Genomic DNA, 12,219 nt, shown 5'->3' with positions numbered 1-12,219 from the left:
TCCTCTTCTTCTTCTTGTCCTGAATCTTCCACCAACCAGCTTCATTTTAGTCTTATGTCTCTCTGTGTGCTTTCTCTACACACTGCATAATGTTATAAATATTTCTCTCCCTGCTTACTGTCTTCTAAACAAGGCTGGCCCTACTATTTGGCAGAGACAGGAAACGATTTCAGGCAGCAGATGCTCAGGGGAAACAGGAACAGTCTCCAGCCATTCCTCTTGAGCACCCAGCCATTCTTCTTCGTTGCATGCAGTATCTTCTGAGGTCCTCTGGTATGGTGGAGGATGCTATCCCATCACCAGTGCTGAAGGAAGATTCAGCTACCAGCCCACTGGCCTCTACACATAGAATTGAGAGGGATTGTCACCTTTGCCTCAGGCAGCATAATGTCTTTGACTGTCCCTGTTTCTCAATCAGGGTTTGTCATGCTGGCTGGGACTGAAGGGAACTGGATTCCAACACCATTTGGAGGTCCACAGGTTCCCCACCAATGTTCTAAACAGCACAGCAACATCCTGGCCTGCTACAATGAGGACTTTATTTCAGGGCAGTGGGTCTTGGTTTAAACTGCATCAATGGCTGTCATTATGGCCACATCCGATGGTATTGCGGTTAAGTAATTAAAAAGTGTGATCTCAGATGGAAGCCCTGTGAAATTCAATGCAGCTTATTCATGGGCTACAGGATGCAGCCTAAACATGAATTTGGAAAGAAGTTTCATCGCCCTCTGTCCCTGTTCCATTTTTCCACCACAGAGATGAAGCTGTAAAGGATTTTTATGGCTGCCTAAACAAAGAGCAACAGCCCCGCTCACTCCAGCCTCTACAGCGATCCTGGATGCTTGCAAGTTGTTATCTGCTTTGCATCCCTCGCTCTGCGCAACAGAGGGACCGGATTTCATTTCTGCCACTTACCAATGTGCCGCGTTTGTTAAACAGTTCAGTGAAGGCGATGAACTGTTGGGGGCCCTCCGTCCGGCCAGACTTCGCAATTGCAGCAAATCTTAATCGTTGCTTGGCGCTTTACTGCCTGAAGGATGGTTCTAAGAGAAAGACAGACAGCAAAAACGGTTACACAGACATGACGTTTGTGAACATAAGCATGACTCTGAGGCCATCAGATTCTCATGTAACGAGAGTGGACAGAATTCATTATGCTTAACTGCTAAAATCAAACCCCTTTTTCATTAGTGGCACACGCAAAGCCACCTTATATTGAATCAGGCCATTGGTCTATCTAGCTCAGCATAGCTCAGTGTTGTCTACATTGATTGGCAGTGCCTAACCAGAGTTTAGGCAGGAGACTTCTCCTGCCTACAGACACCAGGGATTGAACCTGAGGATTTTTGCATGCTGTACCACTGAGCAAGAGCCTTTTCCAGCATTACATCACACCAGGCTATTATGGACCTAATAATACAAAGGCAGGAAAGAGACCAGTTCCCCCATGTAATTTGGATCTGAGTGTTGAGACACACTACAAAAGATACGAAATTCCTAGACTGCTTGCAAAGTTAAGCAATATTTCACCTGTGCATACAACCTCCTCTCTGGGATACAGAGGAGAGGAAAAAAAGGAAAAGATTTCCTCCGCCTACCCTGCTCCCCTTGTGAATGGGTTTTCAGGGCTGAGTCCCTGTGTTGTGCTTGCTGTTAGGAAGTGGGCTATTTGGCAAAGAAAAGGGGGGGAAATATTGTGGTTGCTTCATTTTCCTGCACAAGAGGGCAGCGTTTCCTTAAATCCGGGGAACATGGCACTTTGGGAAGAGCTTTTGTGCCGGTTTACAATAACATGGCAGACATGTGATATCTTACTAATTGTTTGGATTTTCTAATTGCCTCGGCCACAGTAATTTAATGCATGAAATAAGCTCCTGCCCGGCTTAGCTTGCTATCTGGAGCAAGTACAGTTACCAGAAGATGTCAGGAATCCCTATGCCGGCTGACTCCTTTCTTGTGTGCCCAAGGATTTATGGCGTGGGCTGCAAGTCAACTGTTTATATTGCTAGTGACATTTTATCTCCAGTGTTACATAAATGTTTGAATACCTGATGCCTCTCTGCTCCAGAGCTGTCTTTCACGTAACTGAGGCAAGAAGGAGACTGCAGGTTATGATAGGCTACATGTTGTAAAGTCACTAAACCCCAAGAGAAGCTGTTCTACCTTCGTAGCTCTAACTTTATCCTGGTTATCTGGTGGGGTGGGGAATCACAATCTTACAGGCGAGAAACGAGGGGCATTAAAAACTAAATTGTTTGCCACAGCAGAAAGGGGCTCTGGATTTTATGCTCTCCTTATTTGTATGTGGAAGAATGAACGATCACGATAAGCAAAATAAATACCATTCTTGTCCGCCTTGCTGGCTGGTCACACAACACCCTAATGACTGTCCCTTGAGGGGAACAGAACAGTTTTTGTGGGGCACAAATGAAACTGCCAAAATGTTTTCAGTTTCCAGGATTAAAGAATTGTACTTGCAAATACAATCGTACCTCGTTTTAACGAGCCCCAGCCACTAGTTAAAAGGACGCGGGCAAAGCGCCATGTCTGCGCACGCGCATGGAGTGGTTTGCGCTTCTGCGCATGTGCAAGTGGCAAACCCATAAGTAACCCATTCCAGTACTTCCAGGTTTGCTGCAGATGTTCGCCGGAATGGACGCTAGACAAGGCGGACGTTCGTGGAGGTATTACTGTAGATCACAAATGGAGCTTGAGCTGCTGCTACACAAAAGAAAGGATCCATCCCTTGTTAATGAAGTTTCAATCAGAAACCTGCAGTGCAATCTTGACCATGTTTACACAGAGGGAGGTCCCATACAGTGCATTGAGCTCAATGAAATTACTTTTTCGGAAGTGTGTTTAGAATCACACTGTTTATTGCAGGGGTAGGCAACCTAAGGCCCGTGGGCCACATGCAGCACAATCACCGCCTCAATCTGGCCCACGAACAGTCCAGGAATCAGCATGTTTTTACATGAGTAGAATGTGTTCTTTTATTTAAAATGCACCTCTGGGTTATTTGTGGGGAATAGAAATTTGTTCATTCCCCTCCCCCCCAAAAAAGAATACAGTCCAGCTCACCACATGGTCTGAGGGACAGTGGACTGGCCCACAGCTGAAAAAGGTTGCTAACCCTGGGTTTATTGCGTAGACAGGTTCGCATGTGTAGGTTGTTTTTTGCACACCCTCCAGTGCCCTGAATTTCCTGGGACATCACAAATTCACAAAGCTCACCCCAGCATCCGATTGGATCTAGGAATGTCCCCTTTCCCCCCTCCAGCACCACTGCAGGAACTGACTGCCCAGCCTATCAGCTGTGGGGGAGGGCAGCGGAGGCCCCATTCTGCTCTTTGCATCCAGACAATCATCCCAGGGCAAGTCAGAGCAGTTTAAAAGAGTTTTGCCCTCATTCCTGTTTTTTGCCACTCTAGGACGTTCATCCTCTGTTATCGAAATATAAATAATAATAAAAATATGTCCAGTATCACCTTAGAGACCAACTAAGTTTGTTCTTGGTACTGTATAAGCTTTTGTGTGCATGTACACTTCGTCAGATACACTGAAGAAGTGTGCATGCACACGAAGATTATACCATGAACAAAACTTAGTTGGTCTCTAAGGTGATACTGGACATAATTTTTTAAAAAAAATTTTATATTCGACTGTGTCAGACCAACACAGCTACATACCTGAATCTACGCCCTCTGTTGTGTTTTTGTTTTGCATTTGACAGGTAATGTCAGGTCATGACAGGTCAGGTCAGGTCATGTCATAACAGGGCCGGTCATGTCATGTCATATCATGACAAGACAAGTCTTTTTTATCACTAGACAGGCAATTCTTTACCAAACAGCATTCTGCAGGAAACCTGCTTGCTCTTTGGTCTGATTCAGAAGTAAACTCAGTTTCCCTGAAGGAAAGCAGATCAAATGGAGGTGTTGCCAAGCCCTTACTTGAGCTTCTTCTATCATTCTAGTGGAAGGGAAATTCTTGGAGGTGGGAAACCCACAGGAATTCAGTTCTCTCCCCTGCTGGTAAGAGCCGGGCTTAGGATATGGTGCTGAACCCCCTTTGGATTACAGCCTAATTGGTGGAAAGGCACATTAATCAACTCAAAAAAGCTCCCTTTACTAGGTGAACAACCCAGTCACTGAAATAAACAAAAGCCATTTGCTGCAGCGGTAGTATGTAGGCGGACTGTTTTCCTTTCCACCAGTCACCATCACAAGCAGTCACATGCCATAAATAATGCTGTACCATGCCAGTCATTGCAGCCCCCCCAAATTAAAACCTGACCCTCCCCCATCAAATAGTTCTTTGAAGGCTATGTTCCTCTTGTGCACTTGTTTTCCGACCAAGAAAATGCAAGCCTGTGTCAGTCCTTTTCTCGTAACATTTATTCCCGCTGTTTCCTACACTTAATCCTTCCATGCTTCCCAGGTTTAAATCCTTCGTCCCTCCCTCCTGTGGCTCCCAACAGCAATTCACTGAAGCTGCGTACACTTTGCCAAGAACAAGCAATAACGGGTCTCACCAATTCGTCTCTCCTTTGTAATTAAAAATGTTGCTTGAGAGCCCAGGGACAAACGAGAAGACACCTCTCAAGTCACAAGGAACAACACAACAGAGCGAACGAGGCCACTTCCATAAACAACATTATTTCCCACAATTCCCTCTCCACCCACCCAGCCTCAATAAATAGCCATTCATTTCTCATTGGTTGTGGTTCTCCTTGACTCAGTTTGGGAACTGGCTCAATCGTTAAAGGGTTTCCTGTAGGCTTTTGGGGAAAAAAGCATATCTGTTTCATAGAGTTGTCTCCTGGGTTGTGCTATTGGTCCAACCACTTTGCAGAGGCAGCAAATCTACGAGATCCCTGGCCAGCTTTGCCCCACTCCTGGAACACAATGCTTAAGGGCTTTCGAGAAATCTCGAGAGATCTGCCTGCTGCTCAGCAACCAGTTGTAGGCAGCTCTGCCACTTGTGTTGAGTGGAAGGAAACCTCTGTTCAACACACACACACACATCCCACTTGGTCTAAGGGGACTTTGGATCACTCTGTAAGTAAGAGAAGACTTTATGGGGCAAATGGTCCTTGGTCCGCAATGCAGCTGAGCATTAGGAACTCAACAAGTTTCTTCATTGAACATGGCAATCCAACTGGTGACTTCTCACTGAAGTTTTTAATTACCTTGATGAGACGTCACCAACATTTGAATTACCATGTTCAGTGCATGAAAGCTTTGTTTTTTTCGGTTTTTACAAAACACTTAAGAGACTCAACCATATGGTGCAAAGAACTCCTCTTGGAGATGTGCTTTCTGTAATCCTGATTCACTCCACATATTATGGTCTTGCCCGGAGATAAGACCGTTTTGGTCTAAAAGAATAAATCCAAACCATAACAGGTGCCAAACTGCCTTTGGATCTGCTACTTGCACTCTTTGGTTATAAAGAAAAAGCTGGTGTTAGCTGACGATACTGAAAAGATAACCCATTTGTTCTTTGCAGGAGCACTTCTGTTGCATTTCTGAAATATTCAAGGCGCAATATTCTATGCCAGGGAAAATGTGACATTGTGATTTGTTGCTGTGCAGAATGTAATTGTGTAAGTGCATGAGAATCTATCGGGCTATTTTTTTTGGGGGGGGGGTTGGTAACACTATTAATAAAGAGCAACATATATGTTCTCCTTCCCTTCCCTTCCACATGAAGGCACAATTTGTTTTATCACCCTGCCCCATCTCTTTCTTTTTTTTTACCCAGGAGCAAACAACAGGAAGGCTACCCTCACACACAAAGCCCATGTGAAGCAATGTACTGCCTTTTTGTATATCTTTATTTTCATTTGATATGTTGTCTAGATGTGGTGATCACACAGGTGACCTCATATTTGACATGTATTCTAAACTGTGTTTGTCTGCTGCTCCCATGTTTCTGCAGACAGCATACATTTCTCACTGAAATGTACTTGCACGTTCAATTTGGTACGTTCAATCAATTCTGTGATTTTTGCTTAATACACACAGGCACACACATTGTCTTACATGGTTTATGAACTCCCTGCCCCCCACACCAAGTGTGGTTAATGCACACATAGGAAGTGGTGGGTACATAATAATCCTTTGCTGTTCGAAACTCCAGAGGTCTGTCTATTTAATGTGAATGGTTTGCTTGACATACATTATTCTTGCAAACAGCTACAGTCTCAAGATGGACATTATCAGCCACTGATCATCATCTTTACAACAGAGAAATATAGTACTCCTGGCACTCCCACACAGTGTGTGGCCTCTTCAACACTGAAAATAGTGGGCATTTCTCAGAAAATGAAATAGTAACACTGGAACATGGATAGCATAGCTGAGGATGCTATCATCGTACAGACACAATAGATTGTGGCTGCAACCCTGTGCCCATTTACTCAGGAGTCAGCCCCACTGAACTCAATAGGGCTTACTTTTGAGTAGACATGTATAGGATTGTGCCATAAAAAGTATGCCTGTTTATTCAGCTTATTTGCTACAGGTTTGTAACCAAGACAATCCTTCCAAAATATTCCAAAAGAGAGTGCCTGGTTTGAAGAAAAGGTTCACGTAGATTCACCTCACACGTTAACCTCTGAGAGTGATCCATTGCCATCTATTTCTAAGCATAGTTATCCAAAAGAAGATCCACTACCTACAACCGAGACCAGACCCAGGTAGGCGTGAAAGTAAACCTACCCAATTCTCATTTTACAAAACAATGCAGTTCTTCAGCCAAGTAATGTGTGCCAAAAAGCATATACTAGGGCAAAGTGTGCCTAAAAATGCATAGGTTGATGAAAATAGTGCATTAAAAAGCATTATCGTAAGCGAAATTGTTTTGCAAAAAAAAGTGTATCAGGCAAAATTGTGTATTTTAGGAGAAATTCACACTTAAATGTTCATGAGGGCTTTTTTTTAAGTATTTAAATCAGATATGGAAATGTCTAGAACTGAATTTAACAGAGGCGGGGACTGAAAGAGATCCAAATTAACAGTTTGGTCTATCCGTATTCCTAGATAAATGTGCTCAGGATTGCAGTCTAAGGTTGCAATGAGGAATAAGACCCATTCAATTCACAGCAACTTGCTTCTGAGTGAGACTTGCACTCTCAGAGTAACAATGAGTTTGGTGGAAGAGCTAATTAGGTGTTTTAAGTTTCTGTTGTTAAAATCAATGAGATTTAACTCTGGCTGGATTATGCTCTCTCTCTCTTTTGCATCCCCAGAGATAATATCTATTCGTGTCCTGGAAAAAAATATATAGTCAAACTGTGTATTTGGTTAGTTCACCAAGTGTTAGTGTTTACAGATGGCCTAACTTGGCAACCACCTACATTCTGGGAGTTAGAAATCTGGCGGGAGTTAATACACTGCCAAAAGTAAAGTGTGACAATTACAACTCAGCTCCATGCTACAGCGACTCATAACTTAGCGCTATTAAAAACTCCATGAGGTGCCCCGATGTACCAACATCAGGTAGTTGCCTAATTACATTTGCAAAGTCAAACAACACCAAGTGACAGGGACGTTTTGTTTCTTCCATGCAGGGGCTGGAACATGCATGGCATGTTGATCGGAAAGCCACATCAAAAATGGTGCATACAAAACCTAGGAAAACAGACAGCCTCTGCTAAATACATTCGGCACTCAAACTTCTGGTTTAGCTACGTGATATGGCCCCGGTCCAAATATATGCACAGCCCCAGTTACGTAGGTACTCTGACACTCAAACAACTCTTTGGCGAACAGAAGAAAGCAGAGATTTGCAAGATATAATCTAGCCCCTTGCTTTCGTTTTGGAGGAGAAGAGCAGTATTTCGAAAATAAATGCACACATTCCATTGATTTATTTTATTGATTAAATTTGTATACCAACCTTCATCTGACAATGCCAGGGCAGTTCACAGCATAAAATTAGCCATAGGTAATTACAAACGTACAATCTAGAACAGCTATTATCAACTTTATCCATTCCAGGACCCTTTTCAGACCCTCCAAGTGTCCTTATTTTCCAGGGACAGTCCCAGATGTACAGAAGGCGCCCTGGTTTCTGATTTGATCCTGGGATGTCCTACCTTTCCTTAGGATGTCCCTATTTTCATCAGAGAAATGTTGGAGGGTATGCCATTTCTTAATCTTTTATCATATATTTGCATGGTGGAAGTGCTCCTGTTGCGATCCACCTTGTATCAGGTCATGACCCACTAGTAGGCCACAACCCACTAGTTCAAGACCAGTGATCTAGAACATGTTAAAATAAAGTTGAGTGCCCACTCCAAGTGTATAAGTCCCATTATCAGATTAAGGAAGCTGAGCTGCCGTGGAAGTTTATTGTTTATGAACATAAGAACAACCTTGCTGGATCAGCTGAAGGCCCATCTAGCTTAGTATTCTGTTCTGACAGTGGTCAACCAGAGGCCTACAGATTGTTCATGGAGAGGACATGACCACAACAGCACTGTCCTCAGCAGCTGGTGTAGAGAAGACATACTGACTCCAGCCATGGAGGCAGAACACTACCTATAACTCAACTACAGCTCCTCAAGACTTTGTGCTATCAGAAACACTGGATATAGAAGACAGTGTTTGTTTTAGCAAAGTTTTTTTTTTTCTTGGGAGTAGCATCCAGTGCAATATTACTCAGAGCAGACCCACTGAAATTTGTAGGGCCTGCTCCAAGTAAAACTTAGTTGAATACTACCCTAAGTTTCTGTGCCACAATGCAATATTGTAAGTGGCACCAGAGCCATCTTTCCTATTGGGCTTACTGGCGCATTGCACCAGGGCGCTGGCCTCTCAGGGGCGCCCCAGCGAGTGGGGGAGCTGTGCGGCTTTGCCAGCGGCCGCCCCTTTCCCTGCATGCCCACCAGCTGTGCCCCGTCAACCATATGGCTGGCGGGCATGCAGCTTGCCTCCCAAGCCTCTGTGGGAGGAGAGTGATGCCTGCAGAGGCTTAGGATGGAAGATGCGCCCCGTCAACTATATGGCTGGCGGGCGTGCAATTTCCTTCCCAAGCCTCCGCGGGAGGAGAGCAATCCCCACAAAGGCTTGGGAAAAGGTCAACAACTCTGGGAAACGGGGGCCGCCGCAGGAGGGATCTTTGCACCACGGCGCTGGATATGCTTAAGACGACCCTGAGTGGCACACACATTTTGATTTCTCTGGAAATTGCAGGTTTTGTTCAAGTCATCCCCAGCAGCAGTGGAATCTATAAACTAGGGACCAAGACAACAGCAGCTCTCTGCAGTGTATAAATAGAACATCTCAAAGTGACTGGTAAATATCTTCTGTTTCCTGACATCCACATATACAGGCGGTGATTAACTGGCAGCTTGAAGTCATGCCTCTTCCAGCCCAAGACATTTTGCTGTCTGAGGTTGAACAGCAAATGTCCCCTCCAAGTCAAGGTGTGTAAGCTGCTCAACTCATTTTGGCACCTGAGGCAGAAAATTCCTCAAGTGCCTCTCCCTGGGAGTAAAAATACAGTAATAATAAATCAAGCAGGTTAAAAATGTGCTGCCCTTTCATGACATCAAAATCCAACTGCCCAAGGCTGGCATTTCACTCTCCCTCATGATACGGACGGTCCGGGTAGGCCTTGCCAAGTTCAGGAACATATTAGGCCTTTCTCTCCCAGAGCTTTTCTGACACACTTGGTTTGTGTACAATCACAGAGCTACCTTGGTTTTCAGTCTGTTAATAACTGTCCTCCACTCCAACTTGTGCTTTAGTAGCCTTCGCAGACCTGCTTTCAGGCTGTTCTCTTCTCTCTCTCTCTCTCTCTCTCTCATCTCTCCTTCATTCCACCCTCTTTCTCATAAGGATGGTAGCTTCCTTCCTCCAGGCCAGAGAAAACGTTCATAGCAGAGCTTGCTGGGAAATGTCATTCTGGGCAGAGGGTAAATTGGGATCTACTGGTAGGATAAGGGAGTCAGTCCCACAGAACTCAATGGGACTTAGTTTTGAGGTAACACATGTCCTGATTGGGTGTGTAGTCTTGAGGGAACTTTTCTTTGCATGTTTGGTTGAATGTCTCCTTGCTATGTACAAACCCTAAGGTAAGAAAGAGAAAACCTCTGTGTTTTGGTTCAGTTTCCTCAGGAAAGTATTATTAAGATTTATTTTCTCTCTGGACTGCAAGTGACTTTGCTAACAGTTAGATCTTGCAAACCCGTTGTAATGAACAGAGCATTGCACTGGGACCAGGGAGATCAGCTAGCAGCTATTTCTCTGTCTAACCCACTTCACAAGTTGGGTGTGATGATAAAGTGAGCCAATCCAATGTATGCCACCCTAAACTTCTCGAGCAAAGGCAAGAAACAAGTGTGATAAATACATCCAGATCAAAAAACATTAAAGTGGTCCTTCGGTATAGATCAGGGATAGTCAATATGCTGCCCTCCAGGTGTTGGAAACCACTTCTCATGAGCTCCAGGTTAGACCCTTGGTTAGCGATAATGGGGGATATAGTAAAAAAAAAAAAATATCCTATGGCCTATAGTTTGGAATAATGGGAGTTGTAGCTCAATGACCACTGGGGGGCAATACATTGACTACCCTTGGTATAGATTAGGGGTTAAAAGGTAGGGTAATGAAGTTATCACACCATGCTGCTGAATGGTGACCTCCAAAGTGCAAGGAAAGTGGACAGTAGAAAGCAACAAGGTGCAGCCTGAAATACCGACATAATGTAGACCGAACAAGCAAAGGCATTGTCAGCAGAGAAAATAGGTTTCCTTTCGCATGCATTTCTTTTTCAGCCAAAGCTGGGCAGAAGAATGAGGGTTTAAGCAGTAATATGGAGATGTTTGCCCTAGTTCATTAATCTGTTTGTTGTGGAATCAGAATTTATGTTTCCACAGAGGATTGCATTAGCAAAGAAGTCTCTCTTTACCATATCAGAGAGCATTTCCCCGCTTTTCATTATGATTCCACACAAGCCCAATAAGAGTCTTCTATTTACAAATGGGTTAATGAGTTGTGTAGCTCAGCTCTCTATCATTACAGCACTTAAGCAGTGTAGCCACAAATTTAAATCAAGCACTGTTTGTTCGTTTGACATTCCAGAGCATTGATTCACTCTGTTGCCTGGCCTTTATTTAGTAGGCATGAAACGCAACCATCGAATTGTCTTCTTTTTGCGCATGCACACAAACACACAAGCAATGCAATAAATATGCTGGATGTATTGCTGTGACGAGGATGTTCTGGGAATAGGCCCTTCTCTCTGTGAGACGGCGGCGCCATTCCCAAGACAGGAACTTAACTAGGGGGACTTATGGATGATGCATTCGGAGACAAAATGCATTCCTTCATAAAGTTAAAACTGAAACTTCCTGTGCCAGCTGGATTCGCAAGGATAATGGTGCGTACAATGTGAGATGTAATGTGAGGAGCGAATGCCAAATTGCCATGCTAATTAGTTACGGGTGAATGGTCCCTTTTTGACATGATGGCATTTGGAGACGCTGAACTAACCGACGAGCCAAGCGCTGAAGTGAGAGATCAGGAGGACTGGATTTCGGGAGTGTGGAGGAAGCAAATAGCTCTAAGCCTCTCTCTGCTTCAGATGTTGCTTTACGGTTGCAGAAATCTGAAGGTCTGTTGTCAGAGGGCCGATTCGTATGTTATGAGTCGGCCTTGAGATATCCATGCAGGTGACTAATGCGAGCAGACAGCGTCACAAGTGACCCAGATAGTTGCTGCGACAGGTGCTGGGCCCAAACCCGCCTTCCAATTTCTCCAGCGTTTTCGTCCAATGCGAAAGGGCGTCCATTTTAATGTCTCATTGTGGGGACACTTGAGAATTTCTTTTGCGTTTTGGTGGGTGCCGCATCTTGAGCTTACTGAGGGTAGTGAGCAGGGGCTCCCAAGTTGCGCCCAACACGCATCACGTATGCATGACATCACACTCATAATGCCCCCTCAACCTGGCCAGACCCATTCTGCCCGCCATCCGCTGGGCACATTTTCTGGAAGAGGCACAACCAGGTCCCCCCCCCCCAAAAAACAGGCTCCCATTAAAGTCTGGCTTCCAGCATGTGAGGAAGCTGCTGAGAAAACTTCCTTGGAGTGGAGAGTTGGTGGTAAAGAGCTACTGCCCCTCTCCTCAACTGGGCTGGCTACACCATGCACAGCTCCACTGCAGCAGAGAGAGGCTGCCAGCCATGGCAGCTCCATCCCTGGGTCA

Source organism: Lacerta agilis, chromosome 6 (assembly GCF_009819535.1).
Source record: "Lacerta agilis isolate rLacAgi1 chromosome 6, rLacAgi1.pri, whole genome shotgun sequence".
In the NCBI taxonomy this organism is placed as follows: Eukaryota; Metazoa; Chordata; class Lepidosauria; order Squamata; family Lacertidae; genus Lacerta; species Lacerta agilis.
This window is presented reverse-complemented; position numbering follows the sequence as displayed.